Source organism: Erythrolamprus reginae, chromosome 5, assembly GCF_031021105.1.
Source record: "Erythrolamprus reginae isolate rEryReg1 chromosome 5, rEryReg1.hap1, whole genome shotgun sequence".
In the NCBI taxonomy this organism is placed as follows: Eukaryota; Metazoa; Chordata; class Lepidosauria; order Squamata; family Dipsadidae; genus Erythrolamprus; species Erythrolamprus reginae.
This window is the reverse complement of record NC_091954.1, coordinates 47,507,312-47,522,369: the sequence shown is the minus strand read 5'-3', so window position 1 is coordinate 47,522,369 and position 15,058 is coordinate 47,507,312. Positions and strand designations below refer to the sequence as shown.

Below are 15,058 nucleotides of genomic sequence, written 5' to 3'. Positions count from 1 at the left end.
ATGCCTATGTGCAAAAGTACAGTATTAACTATATTAGTGAAACTATTTCAAACTGACATGGCACTGAAGCTCAGAGCAAAATTAAAGTTCTGGTTCAGAAGGTTAAAGAAAAAGTACTGCAAGGTGAAATCCAGGTGATTTGATTGAGTTCAACCGTTGAACTTTTATCTGAACGGTGATTCTCAATCAATTAAGAGTAGTCCACAGTCAGTGCGGGTTGACCTCCGTCCGTCAACCAATCAGGACTGAGCCCATGTTATAAAAGCTCAAATTCTGTCAGTCTTCCCGCTTTTTTTCGAAGTTCGAAGCTTTGGCTCAGTGTGGTCAACACATATACAAGACTGACAGAAATAACATATAGTTGAGACATGTAAAATAGGACACCAGGATAGGTATATATTTGCTTTAGGTGTAAAGATCAGGTCAGAAGACAGAGATTGTAGAACCTTACTAGGAAGATTACAAGGGAGGGCCTGTGGACTACTCTTAATCGATTGAGAATCACCGTTCAGATAAGGTAAGTTCAACGGTTGATTCTCCAATCATTGGAGTAGTCCACAGTCAGTGGGACCTGCCAAAGCCTGAGTCCCTCAGGAGGGAATAAAACTAGGTATTTGGAGTAGACGCAGGAATCACTTGCTGAAGGACCCTTCTACCAAAGGCAGCGTCAGAAGAGGCAAACGTTTCTATCTTGTAACGCCTGATGAAAGTGGTAGGAGCTGACCAGGTAACTGCTCTGCAGACCTCTTCTAGGGAAGCCTGTTTAGACCAGGCGGCTGAGACAGCGGCGCTCCTGGTAGAGTGGGCAGTAATACCCCTAGGGCGAGGAGCTGCAGACTGGTCGTAGGCCTTAGCTATGACCGCCCTTATCCATCTAACTATAGTGTTGGAGTTGACCTTTCTCCCCATAGAGGCCGGGAGGTACGAGATGAAAAGGGCCTCAGACTTTCTCCATTCTGCTGTGAGCTTCAAATAGATGCGTAAAGTGCGTCTGATATCTAAGGTGTGCCACTTTTGTTCCAGAGGGTGAACAGGCCTGTAGCAGAAGGAGGGAAGGGAAAGTTCCTGGGATCTGTGGAAGAATGAGTTTATTTTAGGGAGAAAGGAGGGATCAAGGCGTAAGACGATCTTGTCAGGCAAAAATAGACAGAAATCCTTGCGCATGGATAGTGCAGCTAATTCTGAAATTCTTCTGGCCGAAGTGATGGCCATGAGAAAGGCCACCTTCTGAGTAAGGTGACGAGTGGAAGAGTCCCGGAGCGGCTCATATGGAGGTTTTGTCACAGAGTCCAGTACCTTGGTCAGTTTCCATGTGGGAAAATGATGAGTGACTGGAGGGCTGCGTATGGAAGCACACCTCAGAAGACTTTCAATCAGCGGGTGCTGTGACAAAGGAGAGGAGTCTGCACAGGCCAAAATAGAAGATAGAGCTGATACCTGGCGTTTGAGTGTGTTGTGACCCAGGCCTTTAGCAAAACCATCACTCAGGAAACTCAACAATTGACCGACCATTAAGTCTGTTGGGGAGCAGCGTGATCCTTTGCACCATCTGCAGAAGGTGTGCCAAGTAGAGCCGTAGATCCGCTGGGTAGATGCCCGCCTACTGTTAATGATCAGGTCCATCGCTCCAGTAGGCACTTGGTGGTTGACTAACGTGAGCCACTCAAGTGCCAAGTGGTCAATTTCATCCAGTGGGGGTCTGGATGGCATACTGACCCTTGCTTCAATGTGTTGGGTTAGCACAGGAAGACGCCAAGAAGGGGATACAGGCAAGGTCACAAGGTCTACAAACCAGGGCCTGCGGGCCAGTATGGGGCCACCAGGACCAGCTCCTCTCCCTCCTGCAACAGTTTGCGTATCACTCTGGGGATCACAGCAAGAGGCAGAAAGGCGTAGAGAAGACCCTCCAGCCATGGAGAACGGAGAGCATCCGTGCCTTCTGCTCCCCTACAGCGGAATCTGGTGAAGAACCAGGGCAGCTGGGTGTTCGTGCTGGTGGTGAAAAGGTTCACTTGAGGCCGCCCCAACCGGAAATAAATCTTCCTGAAGATGCTGGGGTGCAGCCGCCACTCTGGGGTCTTGTCCTCCCCTGCAATGTAGTCCGCCTTGATGGAGAGCAGGTGGTTTTCGGCCCAAGAACAAAGGATCTTGGCTTCCTCCATAAGCGCAGGGGACCTGGTACCCCCCTGCCTGTTGATATGTGCCTTGGCTATGGTGTTATCGGTGAGGACCAGAATATGCTTCCCCACCGTCAGCTGGCTGAGATCTTGGAGGGCCAGAGACACTGCCCGCAATTCCAGGATGTTGATGGGCAGAGAGGACTCCTGTTCCGACCAGAGACCCTGTGCCGCAGAGGAATTGATGTGAGCCCCCCGTCCCGAGAGGCTGGCATCCATGGTCAGCACCAGACAGGCTGATTCGATGAAGCAGGAACCCTGGCTCAAGGTCTCTGGAGACCACCATAGTAGAGAGTTCTGGACCTTTTGGGGGAGAAGAACTTTTAATGGAGACGAACCTCGTCCTTTTTGGAAAGGGAGAAGGAACCATTGCAAATCCCTGGAGTGTAGGCGTGACCAAAGAACAATCTGGATGGCCGAGATGAATTTTCCCAAAAGAGTGGACAACGTGTGCAGAGATACCTTGCGCTGGCGCTGAATAGAAGCGTTTAGATCCGCAATACTAGCCTGACGTTCCTGGGAAAGGAACACCCTACACTCCAGGGAGTCTATACTAGCACCTGGTAGTAGGAGGAGCTGCAACCTCAGTGCGCACTTCTGCCTTGGATGCTTTATCACAGAGTCTAAGGCCTTGTGCATCCTGATCTCAGATTTCCTTGAGGCCTTAGTTATTTTAGGCCTGGTCTCCTTAGCCTTAAAGGCTCTCTTTAGTGCGCAAAGGAGAACCCCACATTGCTGGGACCAGGAGCATGAGAATCCCGTTCAGCGGTACATAAGGAAACCCCAGTATCTTACTCTGCCGAGGCAGGGGTTGCCATCACTAGACTGAGTAAAGATAGGCCCAGACAAAATGGCCACCAAGGAGGGAGGCTTTGGTTGTGCTTAGTTAGATAGGCCTCAGTGAATAATATTGCAGCTCTCAGTTCAAGATGGCAACAAGGTAATGGTGCCGTTTTATTTAATCTTTTTTTATTTCTATATATCCACTCACTCCCCTGAGTCAACAAATTTAAATTAGCAATTTTGGCTTAGCCGCTTCGAAAACCCACTTCAGTGATTTCCAGAAAACACAATTACGCAGGTCTCAAAATAGTCCTAAATCACGGACAACTGAGGGGATGGTGCGTCGCGCTGCCGCAGAGGCTGGTCAGCTGATAGGCGCTGATAAGGAATGGTGAAATACAGGGAGCCGGGCGATCGCAGTCAAGGAAATAATGCTGAAATTGCTTTTCGGGCCGATGCCCACTTCGGAGACTCCCGTTGCCGGTTCTGAAGAATTAAAACATTGAAACTCCGCCCTTCTTCCCCACTGGCCCCCTGACGTGCCATTCCTCCCTGTTCTGTCTGGGTCCCCCCAGACGCCACTGGTAAAAAGCAAAGGCAGTTTATATACTTGAAAGCAAACACAGGTAACAAAAACTGTTCTTACAGACAGGAACACTATGAAGCTTCACAGAGATTTCACGAAGGCCAGGCAATAAAACAGGATTCTTGCTGGCAAAAACAACGCTGGAGATAATAAAACCCACGCCTCCCCCAAGTCTTCCAGACTTCTAGGCCAGAAGCCAAGATCAGAGACGCCAAGAATGAGCGTTGACTCACCTGATACGCTCTTTCTCTTGGTAGAGGAGTCGACAGTCAGGATGGGTTGTACTCGCTCATCAGAGGCGTGTCCCAGTCATAGAAGTATAAAAAGGCTGGAACCGCCCACAGACCCAGTTTTGATGACATAACTGAAAACATTGACTCAGAGTGGCAGCACAACTCAGACTCCTAGATTCAACCAATTCAAAAAAAAACCTGAACTCTATACAGGAAAACTTCTTCAGCTCTACATTGAAGAGGGGAAAAAAAACAAGGAAAGAAGAAAAAAGGTAGATAAGTGGAGGGAACTGACTGTCGACTCCTCTACCAAGAGAAAGAGCATATCAGGTGAGTCAACGCTCATTCTCCTTGGAGGGAGGAGTCGACAGTCAGGATGGGACATGTCAAAGTTATTGTCCCGAGGGATGGGCAACTTCCACTACTTGTTGTAGGACCCTCCGCCCAAAGGCCGCCTGTGCTGAGGCAAACTTATCGATCTTATAGTGGCGGATAAAAGGAGTGAGAGAGGTCCAGGTAGCCGCCTTGCATAAATCCTCCAGGGGGCATTGAGTGGCCCAGGCCGCCGAGGAGGGCGCACTCCTAGTGGAGTGTGCGGTTATACCCAGAGGCCTCTGGACGCCCTCCACGTCATAGGCTTTGGCAATGGCCCCCTGGATCCATCGACCAATGGTAGATGAAGAAGCTTTGAGGCCGATCTTTTGAGGGGAGAAGAAAATAAACAGGGCCTCAGATTGTCTGATGGGCCATATTCTTCTCAAGTAAACACGAAGAGCTCTCCTCACGTCAAGCGTGTGCCATCTGTGTTCCGAAGGGTGAGAAGGTCGGGAGCAGAAGGTTGGTAGAATAATGTCCTGACTCCGGTGGAAAATCGAATTGATTTTGGGAACAAAGGACGGGTCAAGGCGGAGGACTACTCTCTCTGCCCAGAGGCCGATCTTCTTGGCCTCTAGCATCAGAGTCCTGGACCTGGTGCCCCCTTGACGGTTGATATGTGCCTTGGTGGCCATATTGTCGGTACTGATGAGGACGTCCTGTCCGGCAATCAGGTGGCTGAAGCTCTTGAGGGCCAGGAAAACTGTGTGTAACTCCAGCCAGTTGATGGGGCAGAAAGACTGGCTCGCGTCCTAAAGGCCCTGGGCCTGCTGCTGGCCGCAATGAGCTCCCCATCCCGACAGACTGGCGTCCGTGGTGATGGTTACAGTGGGGAAGGATCGGAACAGGGTGCCGTCCTCGATGGCTCCGGACTTCCACCACGTCAGGGATCTTTGGACCTGTGGAGGAAGATGGGTTCGTCTTACCAAGTGGGCCTGTCCAAGCTTTTGGAAGGGAAGTAAAAACCACTGGAGATCTCGAGAGTGGAGTCTAGCCCAGGAAACAATGGAAAAACAGGAAACCATCTTCCCTAACAAGGAAGAAAGGGAGGAGAGGGTGGGGAAGGGGTCGCTCTGGATTAGGGATGCCAACCCCCTAATGCTACTTATCCGTTCAGGGGAGAGACTTACTAGGCCCACTGAGGAGTTGATAACTGTACCCAAATGAAGGATGGAGGTAGCAGGGGTGAGATGGCTTTTCTGAATATTAATAGAAAAACCGCGAGCCGTAAGGACCTCGACAGTGGTCTTCAATTGGTCCTGAGCTAGGTTAAAGGACTTCGCTAGTACCAGGATGTCATCCAAATAGAATTGAAGTCGAATGGGTATAGATCTAAGATGGGCAGCTAAAACTGATAAAATCTTGGTGAAAACCCGGGGGGCTGAGGATAGGCCAAAAGGAAGGGCCCAGTACTGAAAATGCCTTCCGGCATAGGAGAAACGAAGGAACCTACGGTGTTCCTTAGCTATGAGGATATGTAAGTAGGCTTCAGTTAGGTCCAGGGAGGCCATGAAGTCTCCCTTTCTGATGCAGGCTAAGATAGTTTTAAGAGAGTGCATCTTAAACTTGTGATATTTTATATACAGGTTAAGGCGTTTCAAATCCAGAATAGGTCTCCAGCCCCCCGAAGATTTGGGGACAAGGAAGAGGATAGAATAAAAACCTTGGCCCTGAAATTCAGGGGGGACGGGCTGAATGGCCTGAATGTCTAACAGGTGCTGTATGGCCTGGTCCATTAGAGCCCTCTTAGAGAGATCTTTGGGAGTAGTACAGGCAATAAAGAAGGAGGGGGGAGGGGAAAGAAACTCCAAATGTAAACCCCTTGCTACTGTATTGAGAACCCAGGAGTCTGAGGAAATAGCAGACCAATGAGAGGCAAACTTAGCAAGGCGACCGCCGATGGGAACTGAAAGGGGATCGGGGCGGAGGATATCACCACCTCCCTCTTCGGCCCTGACGGCTTCCTGCAGATCCGCGAAAGGGACGCTTGGTTCCTCTGCCTCTAGAGTTCTTGTCCTGGACATTGCGAGGTTTGTAGCTCTGTTGAGGCATGTCCCACTCTGTAGTAGGAGAAGGATTGATCAGCCTGACGAAGAGGTCGACGATAGTAAGGAGATGGACATTGAGAAGATTTCTTCTGGCTCGAGGGTAGGATCTTCTTTTTGTCCTTAGAGTCAATGAGGAAGGGCTCCAGGACATCACCGAAAAGGTTCTTACCCTTGTATTCTGCTGTAGCAAAACACCACTTGTGTTTAATATCCACTTGCCACTTCTTGAGCCAGGTCATCCTCCTGGCCGCTATTGAGGAGGCCATGGTTTTGGCTGCAAACCATGATGTATATAGAGTAGTGTCTGCAAGTAGTTGACAGGTGGCAAACATCTTGTTCAGGCTTTGTTGGGCTGAAATGTCAGAAGCCAGAATCAGTTCCTGCAACTGTCTGATATACAGTGATCCCCCGCTCGTTGCGAGGGTTCCGTTCCAGGAGCCCCCGCAACGAGCGGGTTTTCGCGAAGTAGCGATGCGGAAGTAAAAACACCATCTGCGCATGTGCAGATGGTGTTTTTACTCCCACAGCGCTAGCGAGGAGCCGAAGATTGGGGGCGGCGCGGCTGTTTGCCGCCGGCATGGGGGGCTTCCTAGCAGCCCCCCAAACCCGGGTTGGGGGTCCGGGGGGCGCTGTCTCTCGGCGCTTTCGAGCTGAGTCCGGGAGCGAATTCGCTCCCGGACTCGGCTCGAAAGCGCCGAGAGACAGCGTGGACAGGCCCGTTCCTTGGCGCTGTCTCTCGGCGCTTTCGAGCCGAGTCCGGGAGCGAACTCGCTCCCGGACTCGGCTCGAAAGCGCCGAGAGACAGCGTGGACAGGCCCGTTCCTTGGCGCTGTCTCTCGGCGCTTTCGAGCCGAGTCCGGGAGCGAACTCGCTCCCGGACTCGGCTCGAAAGCGCCGAGAGACAGCGTGGACAGGCCCGTTCCTTGGCGCTGTCTCTCGGCGCTTTCGAGCCGAGTCCGGGAGCGAACTCGCTCCCGGACTCGGCTCGAAAGCGCCGAGAGACAGCGTGGACAGGCCCGTTCCTTGGCGCTGTCTCTCGGCGCTTTCGAGCTGAGTCCGGGAGCGAATTCGCTTCAGGACTCAGCTCGAAAGCGGCGAGAATGAACAGCGTGGGCGGGCGAAGGGCGGGCGGCAGCGAGGAGTTTGCGTGGGCGGTGGGGAAACTCCTCGCTGACGCCAGCAAGAGGGGGAAGACCCAGGAAAGCCACCCAGCAGCTGATCTCCCGGTTGCCATCTACGCATGCGTGCCCATAGAAAAAACGCACGCATGCGTAGATGGTATTTTGACTTCCGGGTTGAAAAATCGCGAAGTACCCTGTTCGCAATGGTTGGGGACGCAATAAACGGGGGATCACTGTAGATGAGCATGGTCCTGGCGAAAAAGGAAGAGGTTGTAGCTCCTTTGATTGCCCAAGCAGCGGATTGACTCTTCTGCAGGAGCTGATCAATTTTATGGTCTTCTCCCTTTAGAAGATCCTCCTCCTTTCCCGGCAGGTTCTCTGAAGAACTGAGGCAAGAACTGAGAAGTCTATAGCAGGGGGTTCTAGGAAAGAGGCGAGCTCCGGAGCTACATTAAAAAATCTCTTCTCTAGATTAGAAGGAGCTGGACCTGCCGCCGGGTTTAGGCATTGTTTAGTAATGGTCTCTACGAAGAGGGGCAGAGCCGGTATTATGTCTTGCTCCTCCGTGTAAGGATTCCACAGGGTCTCCACCTGGGAAGCAGAAGGTTGGGTTTGAGTGGGGGGAGCTGTGAGCCCAGCAGTTGAACGAGCCTTTAACAAAATGGTAGAAAAAAACTCTGCTGGGAATAAGGCCGCTGATATAGGTAAAGCTGGGGAAGCTTCGTCCTCAGACAGACCGGCATGACCCCCCTCTGGAAGTTCCTTGTCAGAAGAATCCGACTCCTCAGCCGAGGAATCAGACCAAGAATCTTGAGTAGGTCTGAGGGTAGAGGCAGCAAGGGAAAAAGGGGCCACTGGTGGCGCAGGTACTGGTCTAGAAGGAATGGTAGTGGGTAAGGTGCTAAGCTTAAGTTCAATGCTGCGTTGAATTGCTGAATCAATCCACCTCTGGATAGTTGCTGCATCAAAGGTTGTTGAAGAGGAAGGGTGGACTTCTGGGGGAGGCGTCGCCTGAGGTATCTGTTGAGAGACCTCTGAGGAAGGGCCAGGTTGAACTGGAGGTACAATGAGAATCGTAGGAGAAAGAGGAACTGGGGGGCTAGAAGTGTCTGGGTTCAAATTTTGATTTGGCAAGCCAGCTGGACCCCAAATGCTAGCAGCCAGAGTTACAGCGGACCCAGAAGGGGTAATAGTAGCTGGGGCCTGATTAGGAATTCTGGGAGTAGGGGAAAGAGCCCTGGCTGCTTTCTCATGGATGCGTTGTAGAGTATGATCCCTACGCCTTTCTACTTTCGAAGGTTGAGGAGTAGGGTCCCTGTTCTCTGGGATAGGGGAGATGACATCAGGATCCTCCTGTAGAGGCCTGACAGATTTTTTGGTTCTTTTCCCTCCTGCTTTAGCTGGGTCTGCCATGGCAAGACAGCTAGAAAGAGGGAAAGGGGAATAAAAAGCAGAGGAAAATCTAGCAAGACAAGTCCCCTTGCAGGGGTCTGTGAGGGAAAAAATAAAATAAAATAAAGGTGAATGAATAAAAATAATATGAGAAATTGTTGAAAATGTCTCTTGCAAGTAAAAGCTAAATAATTAAAAATAATCTAGCCCCTAATTCTGGAAAGGAAAAGGATTCCTTATTCTTATTATTTTACTCCTTCTTAGCCTGGTCTGTAGCTTCCCAGATAATTGGGAAAGGACAGAGACCGTTATAGGATTAAGCCAGAAGATGGCGCCAAAGACCTGGGAGAAAATCTGGCCGGCTGATATTTTAGCGGGAAAACTTTTTAATAGGTCTCACTTATCCAAAAACAACCAAAAAGCCCCAAAAAAGGGTCTACAGGAGCTTAAAAGCTTCTCTGAATCACAGGAGAGCAATTAACGCCTCATAGCTGAGGCCTGGGGAATTGGTAAACAGGCAATTTCTCCTGCTTCAGAGGCTATGTCTGCCTTTTTTCCCTCTCCCAAGTCTGCTGGAAAACCTGGCACGGAGTCAGAAAATCAAGGTAAAATGAAAATAACCCACCGGAACTGTAACCAGCCCCATGGGGGAAGAGGCCACTGTGAGGGCTCGCACGTTCTGGCTAGGAGGAACGTGGACAAAGGGGATCAGACTGTAACCATCCAGGATCCCTCACCAGGCTTATGTCTTGCCTGCGAGTGGCTCCAAGGCAGCCCTAACGGCTGAAGGAGACAAACGGAGCCAGGGGTGTGTGGAGGGCCTAGGGCCCTACCCACCAGCAGATAGAGTTGTACCAAGAGGCCACCGCACCCTACTGCTTCCTCAGGACCAATTTTAAACTGAATAAATTGGAATTACTAACCTAATGAAGATTATTTATAAGGAGTCACAGACAAAATAGGTTGTGCTGCCACGAGGTGTCTCTGTTAGAAGCGAGTCTAAAAAACTGGGTCTGTGGGCGGTTCCAGCCTTTTATACTTCTATGACTCGGACACACCTCTGACGAGCGAGTACAACCCTTCCTGACTGTCGACTCCTCCCTCCAAGGAGAATCGAAGCAAGGTCACAGGACTCCCAGTTGATAACTCTCCACAAGACTGTAAGGGCGGGCCTGCCTTTTCAACCCTGCTGAGGAGAACCACACCCAAACCCAGCTGTTGCCAATTCAGGGATGGAAATACCTTTCTAATTGGCCCCGTCTTTGAGCTGCACGTCGCTGCCTCATGTCTATTATAGCCTGTGCGTCTTCATCCAATGAATCCAGGCTACTAGCTGGGGAGAGGCCCCCCCGGGGGGTCTCAGGCTGCTCCTCCTCTTCCCTGACGTTCCTCTCCCCCGTCTGCCTGGTCCTCCCCCTCCTGTTCACTGTCCTCCTCCTCTGGGCATGGATCCGGCAGTGCTCCAGCCGGTCCCTGAGGAACCTCAGGCTGAATCACAACACTCTTCTTAATATCTTTTTCCAAACACCTATTCCTTGCGTTTTTGGACCCTTCTGAATTGAGGATTAACCCAGCGAATGTCTGTCTCTTCCTCGCTAGATTCTGGACTCATAGCAACATCCTGTGGCTGGCCTCCCACCTGTTCTAATACCTGTAACCCAGGGCCTACCACTAATACATAAACACTATCTGTATCAGAGTTCTCAAGCTCTTCATCATCCTCCAACTGATCAGGAATATGTACAACACCGCCCGGTTAAGTAAGGCTCCAATTAATCTTGTAAAGGAATCGTTATAATGCAGCAGAAGAGTCTGGGCCTGACGAACTGGAGGGAAGCCTTCCGTCGCCCTCAGAATGCCTTCCCAAGGCAGCAGCTAAAAGGGGAAGAGGGAAACTCAGGGAGGGTTTATTATTATAATTATTATTTTTTAACATTTAAGAATTTACCTGGAAAGTAAGGAAGAGGATAGAAATAAAAGTGAAGTAACAGACTGTCAGTGAGTTGACCACACACGTCCTGCTGAGGACTGAGCTTTTATAACATGGGCTCAGTCCTGATTGGTTGACAGATGGAGGTCAACCCGCACTGACTGTGGACTACTCCAATGATTGGAGAATAAAGATACTTCCTCCCCATCCAAACCTATACTGTTTCTAACATTGGGACACAACAGCAACAACTTCATTTGGCTAGCCTGGATTAAAAAGTATGATTGAGTATCATCAATATATTGAGAATACCAAATCCTAAACTAGCTGAACTCTTCATGCAGCTTACACGTAGGATTGCGGGGGAAAAGCTGGACCTGTGGCAGCCCACAAATGACAGGTCATGGGGAAGGTCTCCCCCCCCCAAAAATAAATGCCAATAGAATTACATTTTGAATATGAATCATGAAATGAGATATCCAATTTGAATTAGTCCCACATGAGTTGCCAAACTGATATTTCTAATAAATACAATATTTGATAATGCATCATGATAAGTCCACTTCTTATCACAGTTCTACATGAATCTGACAAGTCACTATTTTTCATTTCCATTACCACAAACAGCCATTTGTATAAATTTTGGCCTATATAAAAGTAGCAAACCAGCTATCTACACCCTTCTTTCATTTGTCTTCCCTACTGTTACCAAATAAATAAGCTTATGTTTCTTAGCTGCCCCTACTAAGCAACTAGTGAACATATACAACTTACCAGGCAGCCAATTAATTCTTTAAACAAAGTATTCAGATAAAACTAGGTGAAGCATTTTACACCTAAGTGCATTAGACAATATTAAACCTAAACAAATGTAGCTTTTACTAAGGAGTGTATGCCTTGATTAGCAACATTTTGAACTTATGACAGCACTGAAATAATTAAGGTTTATGGCAGATTTTCAAATTATGACTGTTAGCAATTCAGGTGCCTTGTAACAAGTACATATTTATGACAGTCACAGATAGTCAGTACTACTGGGATAAATGTTATTGTGATCACAATTTGTTACCTATTTTATAAGCAGGTTCTCACAAGTAAAGTCAATGGGGAAGGCAGCAGTAACTTTCAAGTCATGATTATATCACACCACATGGTGATTAATTTAATGTAACTGACACTGAAAGTCAGGCACAGTCATATGCTGTTTTACTTATTGACGACATTACTTAGTAATGAAGTTGTCCGTCCCATCTGAGATCATTAAGTGAGGACTGCTTTTAATTTAAATAGTTACTGTCCTGTTTTCTTGGAGAGAGGAAACGGTAAATTTCAATTTTCTTTTTTGAATAAAACAAAAAGAAACGCTAACTAAAAAAATGCACATTTACTTATATCAACATTTAATAATAGGAGTTTCATATCATACCTAAACTCTTGTTGCTGTTACACTCAATCCTTCTTTCCTTCTGATTTTACCTCCTCTTCCTTCATATATACACACACAACTCAAATCTCAGTATTGCAATTTCCCTTTCTTCTAAAAAAAAAAAGGAAAATGATTGGGGGGGGAAGCCATTTTAAATCAGCAGAGAACATCATAAAACAAAAGGTTGTACTTTTTTCAAAGGAGAAAACAGTGCTACTGTTTTGTGTTTCCTGAGATACGATGAATTTTTTGACACTAAGAATATTATGCATATTTTACATAATTAAATATCTAAGCTATTTTGTGAGATAGAAATAATAAAACCAATGAATATTTTAAAAATAAAATTAGTTGGTGGCTTTCTAATTAAGAATTCTGAAAATAGTTTTGAGAAAAATTAAGATGAAGAGTAGGTATGAGTTGAGCTGCTCTACTATAATTTACTTGACTATAGATTAAAAATATTGTACAAGCCAGAAAGAACATATGTTGCATATATTCTATTGAAATAATCAAGATTATTTTTATAATGCAGTATGTTAATTTATGGAAATAAGTTGTTTCTGTATCCCAAAAGACTGGAGATTTCTTTCTAATGACTGAAATGGTATGCTACAAATTACAGCAGTGTTAACTACTCTCCAGGTGATATGGAAACACTAACACCACAAAAAATGTGACTTTTTCAAATACTACCAGATGCGTGATGACCAGATTCATGAGTGTCTGCCAAGTTTATCTCCCAAAGTACAATCTTTAATAAACTCTGTTATAGAACTTCAGCCATATGATTTTATCCTCAATGGATAAAATAAATCTCTATCCTAGATCAGATTACTAATGTTATTGTATCTTACTCAAAAAAAGATATAAAACAGAGCCAAAGTGCAACAGAACTCATATTTGTGAATGTCCCTACTAGATTTTCCTTCTGGCTCAAATATCACCATCTGGTTTAGCAACATACTGATGCACCAATTCAACATAACATCAAGCTTTGGGTATGTTAGACCCATGGCGGCACAGTGGTTAGAATGCAGTATTGCAGGCTAATTCTGCTGATTGCCAGCAGTTCAGTTTTGACTGGATCAAGGTTGATTCAGCTTTCCATCCTTCTGAGGTCAGTAAAATGAGGACCCAGATGAGGAGGAAATACGTGAACTTTGTAAACTGCTTACAGAGGGCTGTAAAGCCCTGTGAAGCAATATACAAGTCTAAGTACTATTGCTGTGTTCTTTAATCCTGCACTCTATCAAAGCAATCAGTGTTGATATACAAATAGAGTTACTGGCATCCTATGATTCAGATTACATGATAATACAGTACTATAATAAACTCACATTTTATCCTTTTTGCTCATCCATAAAGAATAGGATTTGAAGAAAGGTATCTTTAGAAACTTTGTATAATTTTCCTCTCAAATTATGTTTCTTTCATGAATGGAAAAGCATTTCATGGGTAGATGCAAACACCCAGAAAATTACCCTTGCCACAGTATGAAAATAGCAGTATGCATTATTAGAATCTTAGACCTGGCTATAATAAAAAGCAACATCCACATACAAAATATGCTTATAAATAAAGAGGCAAAACCAATAAAAGTAGAATTCACAAAATTGTGATAAGTCAATGTTCTTCATTACAATATGGGATTCAGGATAGATGAAAAATTTTGATGGTGGGTTCGGGACAGTAAAAGCAAAAAGCACAGGATTCTGCAATTTTTCGGAAACAAGGGTCCCCCAACCCCTACCCACCCCTGGTCCATGGATCAGCGCATAGCATGGCAGCAACGGAGCCTCGCAAAAAAAGCGAAGCCCCATCCAGGAGATGCAAGCCCCATACAAACCTGATGCCCAAAATATGGGTGGGGGGCACTGTTCTAGAAATTTCTGCATACATGGAATAAACAGCACTTTTTCCTTTTCTGACCTTTCAAAGCAATTTAACAATAAAAGGGGTTAGCAATTGCTTATAAGTGGTTGCAATTATAGTGAACAATCAGCCAAAGCAAGCAAGCAAGTAGACAAATGCATGTGTTAAGACTCAATTCAGACAATAGCTTAACAGAACAAGTGTGGCACACCTAATGTCTCCCAGTTGAAGAGCCATGTTAGCTTCTGTAGTTGCCTTCCAGTAAACAAAGAAGTTAACGGAAGGTATTAATCCTTGCCAGGGACAAGCACAAATATTAGCTGAAGTGGAAAGATTCTGGCCCTGGCCCCAATCCTAAATGTAAAGAGATGGTCCTCCTCTCATTAAAGAAAAACGCATTAACAAATGCAACAAAGCATTCTGTAGAAAGTTTTTAAAAACAATTTTAGATGGCTATTTTAATATTATATTTAACATGTGTATTTAAACAATTGGATACTTTCCAGGAACCAAATTATAGGCTGGAATTTGTATTGTGCATTACATAGATGACCTAGTTCTATCACCATCTTTCAATTTCATTAATTTCAGCAGTATATTTGTTGGTAAGCTCCAGATGTTCTGGACTTGTACGTCTTTCAGTCTTTCCAGTAGCATAGCCAACAGCAAGAAATTGTAAAAATGTGGAGGGCAGAGGTTGCTAACTACTACAGGGATAAAATATTCTTCTGTATTGTACTGGTTTATTACTCTCAGCTTCTTTTCCATGCTATTTTGAATTTTGAAATTTTTTATAGATTGTAGTTTTACAAAAGTCATAAACATTTAAAGCTTTCCAAACCTATGCATAAAGGTAAAAATTGAAACAATCATGATCTACACAATCGTGGGAAATTTTCCATATCCATCTCCTTTGTACTAAGAATTTTCTTTAAAATTAATATATAACAGCATTTCAATAAAGTTATATGGTAAAATGTTCAAATGGGCCTCCAAGAACCAGAACCAGAAATAAAGAAGACATCATTAGACATGACATCTGCTCACAGGTAAAACCATTAAGGTGAACATGCTCTTTATAAAAACAGGGTCATATGGAAAAGTTTGCAAAA

The 15,058-nt window shown here is 46.1% G+C and overlaps 1 protein-coding gene across 4 annotated transcripts in view; it reads right to left on the bottom strand.

Moving 5' to 3' along the window:
• Window positions 1-15,058, bottom strand: part of CTBP2 (C-terminal binding protein 2) — a 310,474-nt gene that overhangs the window by 248,947 nt on the left and 46,469 nt on the right. The window contains exon 1 of one of the 4 annotated variants that reach the window (XM_070752517.1): window positions 12,072-12,091. The exons of the other annotated variants lie outside the window; for them this stretch is intronic. The gene's annotated coding sequence lies outside the window, so the exon portion shown is untranslated. Of the gene's footprint in view, window positions 1-12,071; window positions 12,092-15,058 lie in introns of those variants that run through there. 4 annotated transcript variants of the gene reach the window in all.